Here is a 13062-nt window from a genome sequence, read left to right on the forward strand (position 1 = left end):
GGAGGCTGAGGCAAGAGAATGGCTTAAGCCCAGGAGTTGGAGGTTGCTGTGAGCTGTGATGTCACAGCACTCTACCAAGGGCAGTAAATTGAAACTCTGCCTCTAAAAAAAGAACGAAAAAAGACATGAGACAAGGAATTAAAGAGGATATACAAAGGCCAGGCGCAGTGGCCTAGCACTCTGGGAGGCCGAGGCAGGTAGATTGGCTGTGTTCAAGACCAGCCTGAGCAAGAGCCAGACCCTGTCTCTAAAAACAGCTGGGCGTTGTGGCAGGTGCCCATTGTCCCAGCTTCTGGGAGGCTGAGGCAAGAGAATCACAGCACTCTACTAAGGGCAACAAAGTGAGACTGTCTCCAAAAAAAAAAAAAAAAGAATATACAAATGGCTAATAAGCACATGAAAAGATGTTCAATATCATTAGCTACTGAGAAAATGTAAATTAAGACTATGATGAGTGTTACTATACATCTACAAGAATAGCTAAAATAAACTGTGACAATGTGAAATGCTGTCAAGAATACAAGAAACCGGTTCTCTCATCTACTGTGGGTGTGAATGTGAAACTGTGCAGCCATGCTGGTTAAAGAATTTGGCAGTTTATTAAAAAACTAAACAAAATGAACCTATATCCACACAAATACTCATATACAAATGTTTATAGAAGCATTATTTATAATAGCCAGAATATGTAAAAAAAAAAAAAAAAAAATCCTACAATATGTGACTAGTTAAACTGTGCCATACCATGGGCTACAACTCAGCAATAGAAATGAATAAACTATTGATACACACAATAACTTGGATGGGTCTCAAAGGCATTACTCAGAGTGAAAAGGCCAATCTCAAAAGGTCATACATTGTGTGATCTAGTTATGTAACATTCTCAAATTGAAAAAATTATACAAATGGAAAATAGACATCTTAGTGGTTGCTAGGGGTTATGTGTCAGGGATTGGGGGTAACTATAAAGGGGTGGCACAGGGAAATCTTTGAGGCAATGGAATAGCTCTGTATCCTGACTGGGGCAATGGTTACGTGAATCCATGCGTGGTAAAATGATACAGAACTGTACATACACATTGAACCAATGTCAATTTCCTGCTTTTGATACTGCACTATAATTATGTAAGGTGTAACTATTGCAGGAAACTGATTAAAGAGTACATAGAATCTCTCTGTACTATCTTTGCAACTTCCTACGGATCTATAATTATTTCCTAAATAAAAGTTTCAAAAAAATTTTTTAAAAGAACAGAATGTCTTCAAAAATAACACATGGAGCTTTTTGTCCGACATCTTAGCTAGGCTTCGGTAGTGGCAGTTCCTCTCCAAGCTTCTCAATGCCTTCCAAGGACGGACGACAAGAAGAAAGATGCCAGAAAGTCAGACAAAAAAGACAAAGACCCAGTGGACAAATCCGGGGGCAAGGCCAAAAAGAAAAAGTGGTCCAAAGGCAAAGTTCAGGACAAGCTCAACAACCTAGTCTTGTTTGACAAAGCTACATATGACAAACTCCCTAAGGAAGTTCCCAACTATAAACTTATTACCCCAGCTGTGGTCTCTGAGAGACTAAGATTCAGTTCCCTGGCCAGAACAACCCTTCAGGAGCTAGCGCCTTAGGAAAGGAGTTATCAAACTGGTTTTAAAGCACAGAGCTCAAGTAATTTATACCAGAAATGCCAAGGGTGGAGATGCCCCAGCTGCTGGTGAAGACACAAGAAGAGGGTCCAACCAACCACATATTTGGAAAAATAAAACTTTACTGAACAACAACAAAAATAGCACATGGAGCATGTGTGTATATTTAAATAAATATCAAACTGATAGTAGTAACTCCTTGACAGGATCTTTACTCTCTATATTAAATATTTCTGAAATTTCTATATTTTATACAATGAACATGTTTATATTTGGTAATCAAAGAGAAAATGCTTAAGAAAATGAAAACAATGTTATTTCTCACTGTTTTAAGCAAACTTAAAACATACAAATAGAAAATTAAGGAAATCAATTAAATTTAATTATTAACCCATGTATACATATACATACATAATAGTGAGGTATCCAACAAAACCAATAAATCTAAGAAAAGATCTGATTATAGATACCACTCCATCACCCATTAACAGTCAGTGTGACTTTGGAAAACAACCTAATCTTTATACTGCAGGGGGGATCACAAGGTTATAAACAGAACATTAGACACATCACATTCTGTAAATCAGGAGGGACAGAATTCTTATGTTACAATGGGAAATGACCTGAGAAACTGAATATTTCCTCAATTTATAGCCGAAAAAATTAAGACTACAGAGTAAAACACTTTCAGGTATCTATTTGCCAACAGAATCCGTCATAAAACCCAGAAAGTATAGTAGTTGAAGAGTGTTAGTAGGGAAGGGGAGGGAGTTAAAAAGAAAAAGAAAAAAGTGCTGGCTTTGGAATCAAACTGCCTATCAGGCTCGGTGCCCATAGTTCAGCAGCTAGGGCACCTGCCACATACACTGGGGCTGGTGGGTTTGAACCCGGCCAGGGCCTGCCAAGAACAATAATAACTACAACAACAACAAATAGCTGGGCATTGTGGCAGGCACCTGTAGTCCCAGCTACTTGGGAAGCTGAGGGAAGAGACTCACTTAAGCCCAAGAGTTTGAGGTTGCTGTGAGCTGTGATGCCATTGCACTCTACCAATGGTGACATAGTGAGACTTTGTCTCAAAACACAAACAAACAAACAAAAAAACCTGCCTATCAAACTGCAATTGACCATTCACAGATATATGACCTTGCAGAAGTTACTTAACTTCTTTGGGCCTCACTGTTTTTATATGTAGAATGAGGAGAATACTATTAAATAGTTGCTATTTTATTGGCTTGTTGTAAAGATTACATGGAATAATACATATAATGTACTTACAATAATGCTTAGCAAATAGAAATTGCTCAATAAATGTAAATTAGTATTGACATTATTGTCAACCCCTCTTTCTTTTATACAGTATTGCCATAGGCCTGAAATTAAATCAGGATAGTCTGGTCTATCAACAAATAGCCATAAGGCTAGAGAAACTCTTGAAAACTCTGGATTAATACAAAATACACATACTTGAATACTTGAAAGCGACCAGTGTTATAAAGGTTCTGCTCAAGATGGAGTTACTTTTCAGCAAAACAACAATGCAAATAAGTAGCATAAACGGAGATAGAATATAATAATACAATAGTGTTTCCATTCACCCAATGCAGAATTCTACACATCAATGTGTTTCTCCAAGACTTGTTTAACATAAAATTTAATTAAACTAAACTATTTCAACAGGAGCATACCATTCGCCAACATTTTAAAAAGTATGTCAGTGATGCAATTGATTATTGCTAATACCTAAAGCACTTCTGGACAGTTTGGGAAGAAACTGAGAAACTCTGTAAAGTGACAGTCTCTTATAACTAGAAAGACAAACTATTCCTCTGGACTTAATTATACCAAAACACAAGACAATTTATAATTTATATTATAATGGTTTATAATATATCAATAGACAATCTTTGAAACACATAGGCTATATCAACAAAATGAAACCTTTACTCTCTGTTTAATTTTACAGAACCAATGGCCAGGTTCAGATGGTCATTACAGTGATTTTTTTTTTTTTTTTGAGATAGAGTCTTACTTTGTAGCCCCCACTACAGTGTCATGTCATCACAGCTCACAGCAACCTCAAACTCTGCTCAAGCAAATTCTCTTGTCTCAGCCTCTCAAGTACCTGGGACTATGGGCGCCCACCACAACACCCAGCTATTTTTAGAGATGAGGTTTGACTCTGGCTCAAACCTGTGAGCTCAGCTAATCCACCTGTCTCAGCTTCCCAGAGTGCTAGGATTATAGGCATTAGCCACAGTGCCTGGCCATTACAGTGATTTAAATATGCTGGATTTTTGTTGTAGTTTCACTTAATTGTATGTGTACAAAATACTCCAAAACACTGGAGAACAGCCATCTGAAGCAATTGTCTTCTACCTTTAAATTCTGTGGTTGCTTTTAAAAGCCCTTAAAAGGAATTCACAACTGATGAAACGTGACTCATAAATACAAAATATGCTATTTTTGGAAATTATAACTACTTTGGTATACAGTAAAATTTTTTTAAAGTTATGGTTTCCGAGTGATATAGAAAATATTTTTAAAATCCATATTTCAGTTAGGCGCGGTGGCTCATACCTGTAATCCTAGCACTCTGGGAAGACAAGGTAGGTGGATCACCTGAGCTCAGGAGTTTGAGACCAGCCTGAGCAAGGCGAGACCCCATTTCTATTAAAAATAGAAAAATTAGCCAGGCATTGTAGTGGGCACTTGAGGCAAGAGCATAGCTTAAGCCCAAGAGATTGAAGTTGCTGGAAGCTATGATGCCACAGCACTCTACTGAGGGTGACAGACTGAGACTCTATCTCAAAAAAAAATAGACACAAAAAAATAAATAAATAATCCATATCCCAAGCTATAAAAAGAAGAAGAGTTTTGGTTTGTTGAGACAGAGTCTTACTATGTTGCCCTTGGTAGAGTGCCATAGCATCACAGCCCACAGCAACCTCAAACTCTTGGGCTTACGCGATTCTCTTGCCTCAGCCTCCCAAGTAGCTGGGACTACAGGTGCCCACCACAACATCTGGCTATTTTTGTTGTTGTTATTATTGTTGCCATTGTTGTTTATAGGCCCTGGCCGGGTTCGAACCCACCAGCCCTGGTGCATGTGGCTGGCACCCTAACCACTGAGCTACGGGCGCCAAGCCAGAGGAGAAGATTTTAAAAATATATAAAATTAGTGTTAAAATATTTTCCTTAGGCAAATTATATATTACAGTTGCATTCAAGCTAAAATAAGGCTAAATCCAATTTTACCTAATAAAGCTTATCTAACATGCACATAACTGATACAAATTACACCAGTTTATAGATATATAAAACAGAACATAAAAACAATTCTTTTTTAAGCTGTTGCCCTGGGTAGAGTGCTATGGCATCATAGCTCACAGCAATCTCCAACTTGGGCTCAAGTGATCCTCTTGCCTCAGATTTTCTATTTTTCGTAGAGACAGGGTCTCGCTTTTGCTCAGGCTAGTCTCAAACTCATGAGCTCAAGCAATCCACCCACCTCAGCCTCCCAGAGTCCTAGGATTACAGGCATGAGCCACTGTGCCCAGCTATCTACCTATTTTTCATCTGATTTTAATATTTTTAATCCTAAATGAAAACATTTTCAGTGAGCAGACCAAAAATCTTTTTTTTCTTTTATATTTTTCAAAAGATAGTTTACTTTTCCTTAGTAAGCACAGGGCAGGGGCACTGTTTCCAAAACAGTTAGGAAATTTGTTACAATTACAAAAACTCTGAAGCATTTCCTACCATTGTGAAACTCTTTAGTAGTAATTTTTCTCTGTTTTATGTCCCACTTCTAAGCAGTAGAATTTAGGGCAGCATATTAAAAAAAAATTAAATTGCCTCCTCAGTTACATTATCATGCTCTTGGCTATACTTCAGTTCTGGGACATTTTTTGCTGCCCTGCCCATGCACTCTTACATACTACTTACAAACGTTGTCACATATTCCTATGGTCCCCAAGCCCTGGGTACAGACCAGTAGCTTCATCTGTGTTTATAACCGCTCTCTCCCCATTGCTTGTTCCCCATCCCTCGTATCCCCACCTGAGCTCAGCCTCCTGCCAGATCAGTGGCAGCATTAACTCTACTATTAACTGGGCATGTGAGAGATCTAGGTTGAGCACTCCTTATGAGAATCTAATGCCTGATGAACTGAGATGGAGCTGAGGCAGGGTAACTAGCACTGGGGAATGGCTGCAGATAATCATTAGCAGACAGTTTTGACTGTACAGAGATCATGATAAATCAATTGCTTGCAGACTCATCAAAAGCATCCCGTCCCCACCCAAGTCCATGGAAAAACTGTCTTCCATGAAACTGGTCCCTGGTGCTAAAAAGGTTGAGGACCACTGATATATTCTAAAGAATATATGGTTCCAACTTGCTTTTAAACTAAGACTTCCACTATTAGGGTGCACCTCATTCTATACCAAATCCAGAACTGTCTCAGCTCAATGAATTAAAAACCTGACAGATAACACTATCCATTTTATATCCTTAAAGCAACAGTTTTTATATGATAATCAAAATTTAGTGGTAATTTGATGAAGGGTTCCCGACCTAGCAGCATGCTACTGCATACCAGTAAAGAAGCTGAATATCTAAAATGCTAATAATTATTCTAACAAAGCTAGCAGTTTGATATATCGATAGGTAAAAATCTTCATTTTTGAATATGCTACATCCCAAAATCCAATTGATAGAAAATAAAAAACTGGCTCAAGGGTGGCGCCTGTGGCTCAAAGGAGTATACCGAAGGTGGCGGGTTCAAACCTGACCCCAGCCAAACTGCAACAAAAAATAGCCGGGTGTTGTAGTGGGCGCCTATAGTCCCAGCTACTTAGGAGGCTGAGGCAGGAGAATTGCATAAGCCCAGGAGTTGGAGGTTGCTGTGAGCTATGACTCCACAGCACTCAACCAAGGACAATAAAGTGAGGCTCTGTCTCAAAAAAAAAACAAAAAAACAAAAAAATAAACTGGCTCAAAACTGCAAACTCTATTACATACTGTGAAATGTATTGGATTGGGGACAATTTTTTTTTTTTGAGACATAGTCTCATTATGTAACCCTAGTGTCATAGCTCACAGCAATCTCAAACTCTTGGGTTCAAGCAATTCTCTTACCTTACCTGGCCTCCCAGGTAACGGGGACTACAGGCACCCACTACAACGCCTGCCTATTTTTTTGATATTGTTGTCATTGTTGTTTAGCAGGCCCTGGCCAGGTTCGAACCCACCAGACCCAGTGTATGTGGCCGGAGCTCTAAGCACTGAGCTACTAGCACTAAGCCATGGGCCAAATTTTTAACATATGGTTTTGGCAATCTCTGGCTTTTTTTTTTTTTTTTGAGACAGAGCCTCAAGCTGTCCCCCTGGGTAGAGTGCTGTGGCATCACAGCTCACAGCAACCTGACTCCTGGGCTCAAACGAATCTCCTGTCTCAGCCTCCCAAGTAGCTGGGACCACAGGCGCCCGACACCATGCTAGGCTATTTTTTTTTTGGTTGCAGCCATTATTGTTGTTTGGTGGGTCCGCACTGGATTCGAACCTATCACCTTAGGTGTATGTGGCTGGCGCCTTAGCCACTTGAGCCACAGGTACCAAGCAGCAATCTCTGGCTTTTATGCCAATATTATATTGATGAAACTGACATCAATTTAACTTATTCTCAAAGTTCCACACTAAAACCAATTCACAGGTATTTCCAATAATTCAATGATACAGTTTACCTATAGGAAGACCCTAAATTAACAGAATCCATGGTTCTCACCTCCTAAGAGAATTTATCTGTCAATAATTTCAAGAAAGCAAAAAAAGTATCAAGATAATAGAAACTTATGTTACCACCTTGCTTGTCCTCTCCACAACTCATAAGCTTAACTAAACCCACAATAAAAACCTAAGACAAATACAACACTCTTTTGAGAGCATATGATAAAATACTGTTTTATGGTAAAACATTGTTTGTGGTAAAATTATAACCAAGTTTTTCTTAGTTAATAGATTTACATTATGTTACAGTCTGTGTTAAAGTGATTATTTTATTGGGAAGGCCCAGTGTATCATGAAGTAACACAGTATCTCAATGTGGAAGTACAAAGTCACTAAACTCAGCAAGGTCAAGCTTAAGATCTGGTTACAATGTGTGTATAGGAGGGGTACAGGAATATTGACAGCACAGGTCTGCTACCAATCCACATCCAAACAGGTAGCAGTGGCAGCATGTAAACACTGATTCATCCTTCAAGTGTGCCTGGTCCCGTGCTCTCCTATTTTTAGTTAACTTCTTGATTTCTCAAGGCCAAGAGAACCTAAGACCTAAAGTAAGAATCACTGTCATGATGATACCTGTGGTCAAATAGCTTTTTCTGTTCTTGCTCTACTGTCAATCCCTCAATGTGTTATATGATACCCTTAGAGAAAAACAAGAACAAGAACCAGGTTCCGGGTCTAAAAACCACATGCAAGCGAAAATTAAAAATAAAGCATTTTTTAAATAACAAATACCTTTTTTCTTTTTTTTCTTTTTTTTTTGGAGACAGTCTCATTATGTCACCCTCGGTAGATTGCCATGGCATCACAGCTCACAACAACCTCCAACTCTTGGGCTCAAGCAATTCTCGTGCCTCAGCCTCCCAAGCAGCTGGGACTACAGGTGCCCACCGCGATGCCTGGCTATTTTTTTTTATTGTAGTTGTCGTTAGCAGGCCCGGGCCAGGTTCAAACCTGCAAGCCCCGGTGTATGTGGCTGTCACCCTAACCGTTGAGCTACTGGCACTGAGTAATAAACACCTTATTTATAAACAAATATAAACACAACAAAAGTGAAAACAATCTAGATCCTCCCCCCCAATCTCTGCAAAAAAAGTCAAACAATTAAATTGGGAACCAAATGGTCTTCCTCTATAAACTAAATCCATTGAAAGAATTACAATTATCTCATACTGTTATTTTTCCATTGAATACAATGGAAATACAATTTTCAAGAACTTCATAGGTAATTTAGCAGAATACAAAACTGCATTTGTACCTCACATAAGTCAATTTGTAGTCCATAAAGAATCGGAGATGTAGAAGCTTTAAATTTAAAACATCAATCAACCTTCATTAACAATATGCCACCATATGAAAAATGAAGGGGGCACTATTTGAAGATAGGAAAGATTTCCATCCATATATTAGCTGTGTTTGGTACACCCAACTACTAACATCACATATTAACATCAGGCCTGAATTAAACATCTCAAAAGAATGGCTAGTTAATATGGCACTCTTATAAGCCAAAAGACTAATGATAATATTAATTAGTATATCTGTGATTTAATAGTTTCTCAAAAAAAGCACTCAAATTTCAATTCTCAGAAAAGCCATGAAAATGTCTCAATCAATTATGGCAATGTTTTGAAGAAGTATTGAGGATCTAGTAGTGATTAACAATATAAAAATGTTAACATGCAATTGTACAATGTACGCAAGGGTCTTTGCAGAATGGGGAATGTGCTATTGAGATCAAAACTCATCTGTCTGCATGTCCTGGCACTGCAGCCATGATAGCTCTTCTGCCTTACAGAAACTGTTCTACCATAAAACTAATTTTTTTGGCAACTAAGTGGCTTCGAGAACTGACAAAAGGAAACAAAAATAAAAAAACCATTAGGCACGTTAATATATTACTTGTAAAATCTCATCTAAGAGTTTCTTTCTTAATTTTACAATAACATTAAGATGCAATCTTCATGCATCTTTACAGAGAGTTCTTATTTTTCAGTTCAGCAAATTTTTACATGCCCCAACTTTTGTTCAGATTTATATATGAAGCCAAGGTCTCTAGAGGACCACACTCTAGTGAAGACAAACATAAATAAAAACAGGAATACTGGCTCGGCACCTATAGCTCAACCGGCTAAGGCGCCAGCCACGTACACCTAAGGTGGCGGGTTCAAATCCCCAGCCCGGACCCGCCAAACAACAATGATGGCTCATTGCGTTGTGGCGGGCGCCTGTGGTCCCAGCTACTTGGGAGGTGGAGGCAGGAGACTCGCTTGAGCCCAGGAGTTGGAGGTTGCTGTGAGCTGTAATGCCACGGCACTCTACCCAGGGGGATAGCTTGAGGCTCTGTCTCAAAAAAAAAAAAAAAAAAAAAAAAAACAGGAATACTATATAAACTATGAACCGAAGATCATTTTTATTAACTCAAAGAAAAGGAAATTAATTTAATGACAACCTCAGGTAAAAGCAAAGTTAAAAATTTACCTCTTCCTTATTTCACTGAGCATTTGAAAGTATGTCATTATGGGCAGTGCCTGTGGCTCAGTGGGTAGGGCGCTGGCCCCATATACAGAGAGTACCGGGTGTGAATCCAGACCCGGCCAGCTAACATAGCAATGAGAATTGCAACAAAAAATAGCTGGGCATTGTGGCAGGCACCTATAGTCCCAGCTACTTGGGAGGCTGAGGCAAGAGTATCACTCAAGCCCAGGAATTGGAGGTTGCTGTGATGCCGCAGCACTCTACCAAGAGTGACAAAGTAAGACTCCAAAAAAAAAAGAAAGTATGTCATTATGTATACACATAACTAAAAGCTTTTTGTCAATCAGTATATTATCATTACTGATCATGAGTATCTACAGATTAAACAGTAGATACCCATTTAGAGTAGAAAATACTTGATTAAAAGTTTGTTTTGAAATGGCCAATAACTTCACAAGCCTATAATCAGATAAAAAGTAAAATGAGACACAGCTGAGCCAACAAGGACTTCTTAGAGCCTTGTTATAATTTAACAATCTCCTTAAGTGAATATAAATATTGTAATCATCATTTTTCTGACACAATTATGTTCTGGTACTATGTCTTCTATAAGAAGCATCTGTGTACCCACCTGTTCCAGGTCCATTGGCTGTCAACTACAAGCACCCTCTATCCTTATTTTTCTAGATCAGTCTACTAAAAATATTATGTGTACGATATCTGAAAAACAGTGTTCGAATATAGGTTCCTCAAATCCATCAAAAGTATCCCTCAAGTATTTAAGAGATAATTCCAATCTTGGATTTATCAGTGAGGAGAAGATGTGGGATGTGATTTCACTGCTAGTGTTCTGTGCCCCCATTAAGCCAAACACTTGTATAGACCATATTTTTATCCTGTGGCAAATATATAACTCAAGCTGTGAAAACAGAACCAGTTCATAAGAGTACCTGTAAAATCCCACTGCCCAAATTCTTGTTTCAAGTGTAATTTTTTAAATATCTTCTTTAGGCTCTACACTTGTCTAGTATTCAAACTTAACTAAGAAAGAAGTACCAAAAACAGTACACCATTACAGTTAGAAAAAACCCTAATGGTATCTTTCAGATTCACCCCTTTTTCAAACATCACTTCCTCTCCACCACTTCCCCCAGTCCTTCAGACAAACCAGTGATTAACACCGCCCCTTCCACCCCAGATTTTTAGAAGAATCCACTGTGCCCAAACGAGAAAAGCCCACAATCCAAGTACATTGCCCAAGTGATCTTCGATGCTTTGAAAGGCACCTGTAAAAATGCCAAAGCCTTAAATTAGATGCCTAAGGGCTCTTTTTCTTTCTGGACTACGTTTCTCTTTTTAAATGCCTCCCTCAACCCTTTAAACCAGCCGATTTCCCATCCGATAAATAGCCCTGCCTCTTCCAGTCAAACCTAAATCCTGCCCTCCATGAGCACCAGCCCCACCCGGGTGGACGAGCTGACCCCACGCGGGGCCCTCGCCCTCGCCCTAGGATAACACCGGCTCAGGTTCTGCCCCTCGGACCCCCGAGCCCACTGCCACGACGCTGAGCATCTCTGCACACTCCCGCGGACCCTCTTCCATCTTCCGCCACCACGCTGCTTCCAAAAGCCTCCAAGCTCTGGCCTCTTCCAGTCTTCCACTCCCTCTCGGCCCCGCGTCTCGACCTACCCCTAAGCCCCTGGCCATCAGCACCCCTTAGGCCCTCGGCTCCACAACCTCCATTTCCTTCAGATTCCATTCTAGAGCTGCCTCCCCGTCTCCCGCAACCGTCTCCCCGCGGCCCCTCGGCAGCCCCCAGCTCCACCGCAGACTCCCGACTCACCCTTGACTGCAGGCGCCCCCCAAACTCCCCTCTCCTCAGCCTCAGCTCCTCTCACCTCGGCGGTCGGAGTCGGGCTCCCCGGACCCACCTCCGAGTCGGCGTCCGAGCCGCCGTCGGAGTCCGGGGACCTCCGGGCCTCGCCCGAGTGAAGCGCCTCGAGCGGCGGGGGCGGAGCCCGGGGCGGGGAGCCGCGGTCGGGGCGGGGGCGGTGGCGGCTGCGCGCAGGCATCGCCCCGGCCCCCGTCACCACCGCGCCGGCAGCTGCTAGGAGCCGAACCGGAACTGCTTCGGGAGGCGGGGCCCTACCGGCGGGAGGAGGAGCTCTACCGGAGGAGGGGCGGGGCCAAAACCGGAAGAGACGCGGGGCTCAGCCTGGCCCGAGAGGGGAACGAGAGAAACCGCAGCCTGGGAGCCCGAGGGCGCATGCGTCGGGCCGGAAGCCAAAGTGGGAGAAGGGAACCCAGAGAGGGGAGATCGGCTGGGCAAATATGGTAGGGTCTAGGAAGGGGTTATCCTAATTCCTCAGGGGAGGGGCAGCTCTTCCCCAAACACCAACCCTCAGAGATCCTTATCCCTTACTGCCTCATTGCTATCTGACAGTGTCTATACCAAATGTCACACAAAGATCTCATATAATTCTCGTGCCACCTGTACAAGGTAAATCATACAACAAAGAAAGGCCAAGAAACGTTGCCTGATATATCACTTCAATATGCGCCCAAACTGGTATTCTAACCTAAAGCTGTCTAACATCAGAACCAATGTTCCTCTCACTCCACAATGCTACCCCACGGTGGGCAAGGCCCCTCCAACCCAGGCCTAGCATTAGCATAAACAAAATCCAAAGGCAGCTGCAACTTGGGCTATAGCATCTCCTTGGCCTTGCTTCTCCACACAGTGCAGGGCCAACTTCAGTACTTCCAGATGGGTGGGAACAGGTTCTGGGATGGACATGAGTGTAGACTGCTTCTGTAGGATGGCCTGGTATTGCCTTCTCCCTAAAGCTGGACTCAAGGCCACGGGCAGCTGAAGACCTTCCCACCTCAGCTCATACTCTTCCAAGCCCCGTCATAACCTCTGAAGTCACTTGAGAGAAGGGAAGACATCTCATCTCTTCTGCCAATAATCAGCTCTGGCAGAAGGACAGGTTGCCCTCTCTTAGCTTCATTCTGGGGCCAAAAGCCCTAGTAGGCAGAGAAATCTTCCTCCCATCCTTAAAATGTTTCTGATTGGCCAGGCACGGTAGCTCATGCCTATAATCCTGGCACTCTGGGAGGCCGAAGCAGGTGGATTGCTTGAATTCACAAGTTCAA

The 13062-nt window shown here is 41.5% G+C and overlaps 1 protein-coding gene across 3 annotated transcripts in view; it reads right to left on the bottom strand.

Annotated features, from left to right (window-relative positions):
* The window catches only part of SAMD8 (sterile alpha motif domain containing 8), a 64459-nt gene extending 52530 nt beyond the window's left edge, over positions 1-11929 (bottom strand). For 2 of the 3 annotated variants that reach the window (XM_012801331.2, XM_023509634.1), the window contains exon 1: positions 11750-11890. The gene's annotated coding sequence lies outside the window, so the exon portion shown is untranslated. Of the gene's footprint in view, positions 1-11749 lie in introns of all 3 variants that reach the window. The other variant, XM_023509635.1, reaches the window with a different exon arrangement.
* Positions 11930-13062: the final 1133 nt, after the last annotated feature.

The sequence above is a fragment of the Otolemur garnettii genome, unplaced genomic scaffold, assembly GCF_000181295.1.
Source record: "Otolemur garnettii isolate 467f Iridium unplaced genomic scaffold, OtoGar3 scaffold00008, whole genome shotgun sequence".
Taxonomy (NCBI): Eukaryota; Metazoa; Chordata; class Mammalia; order Primates; family Galagidae; genus Otolemur; species Otolemur garnettii.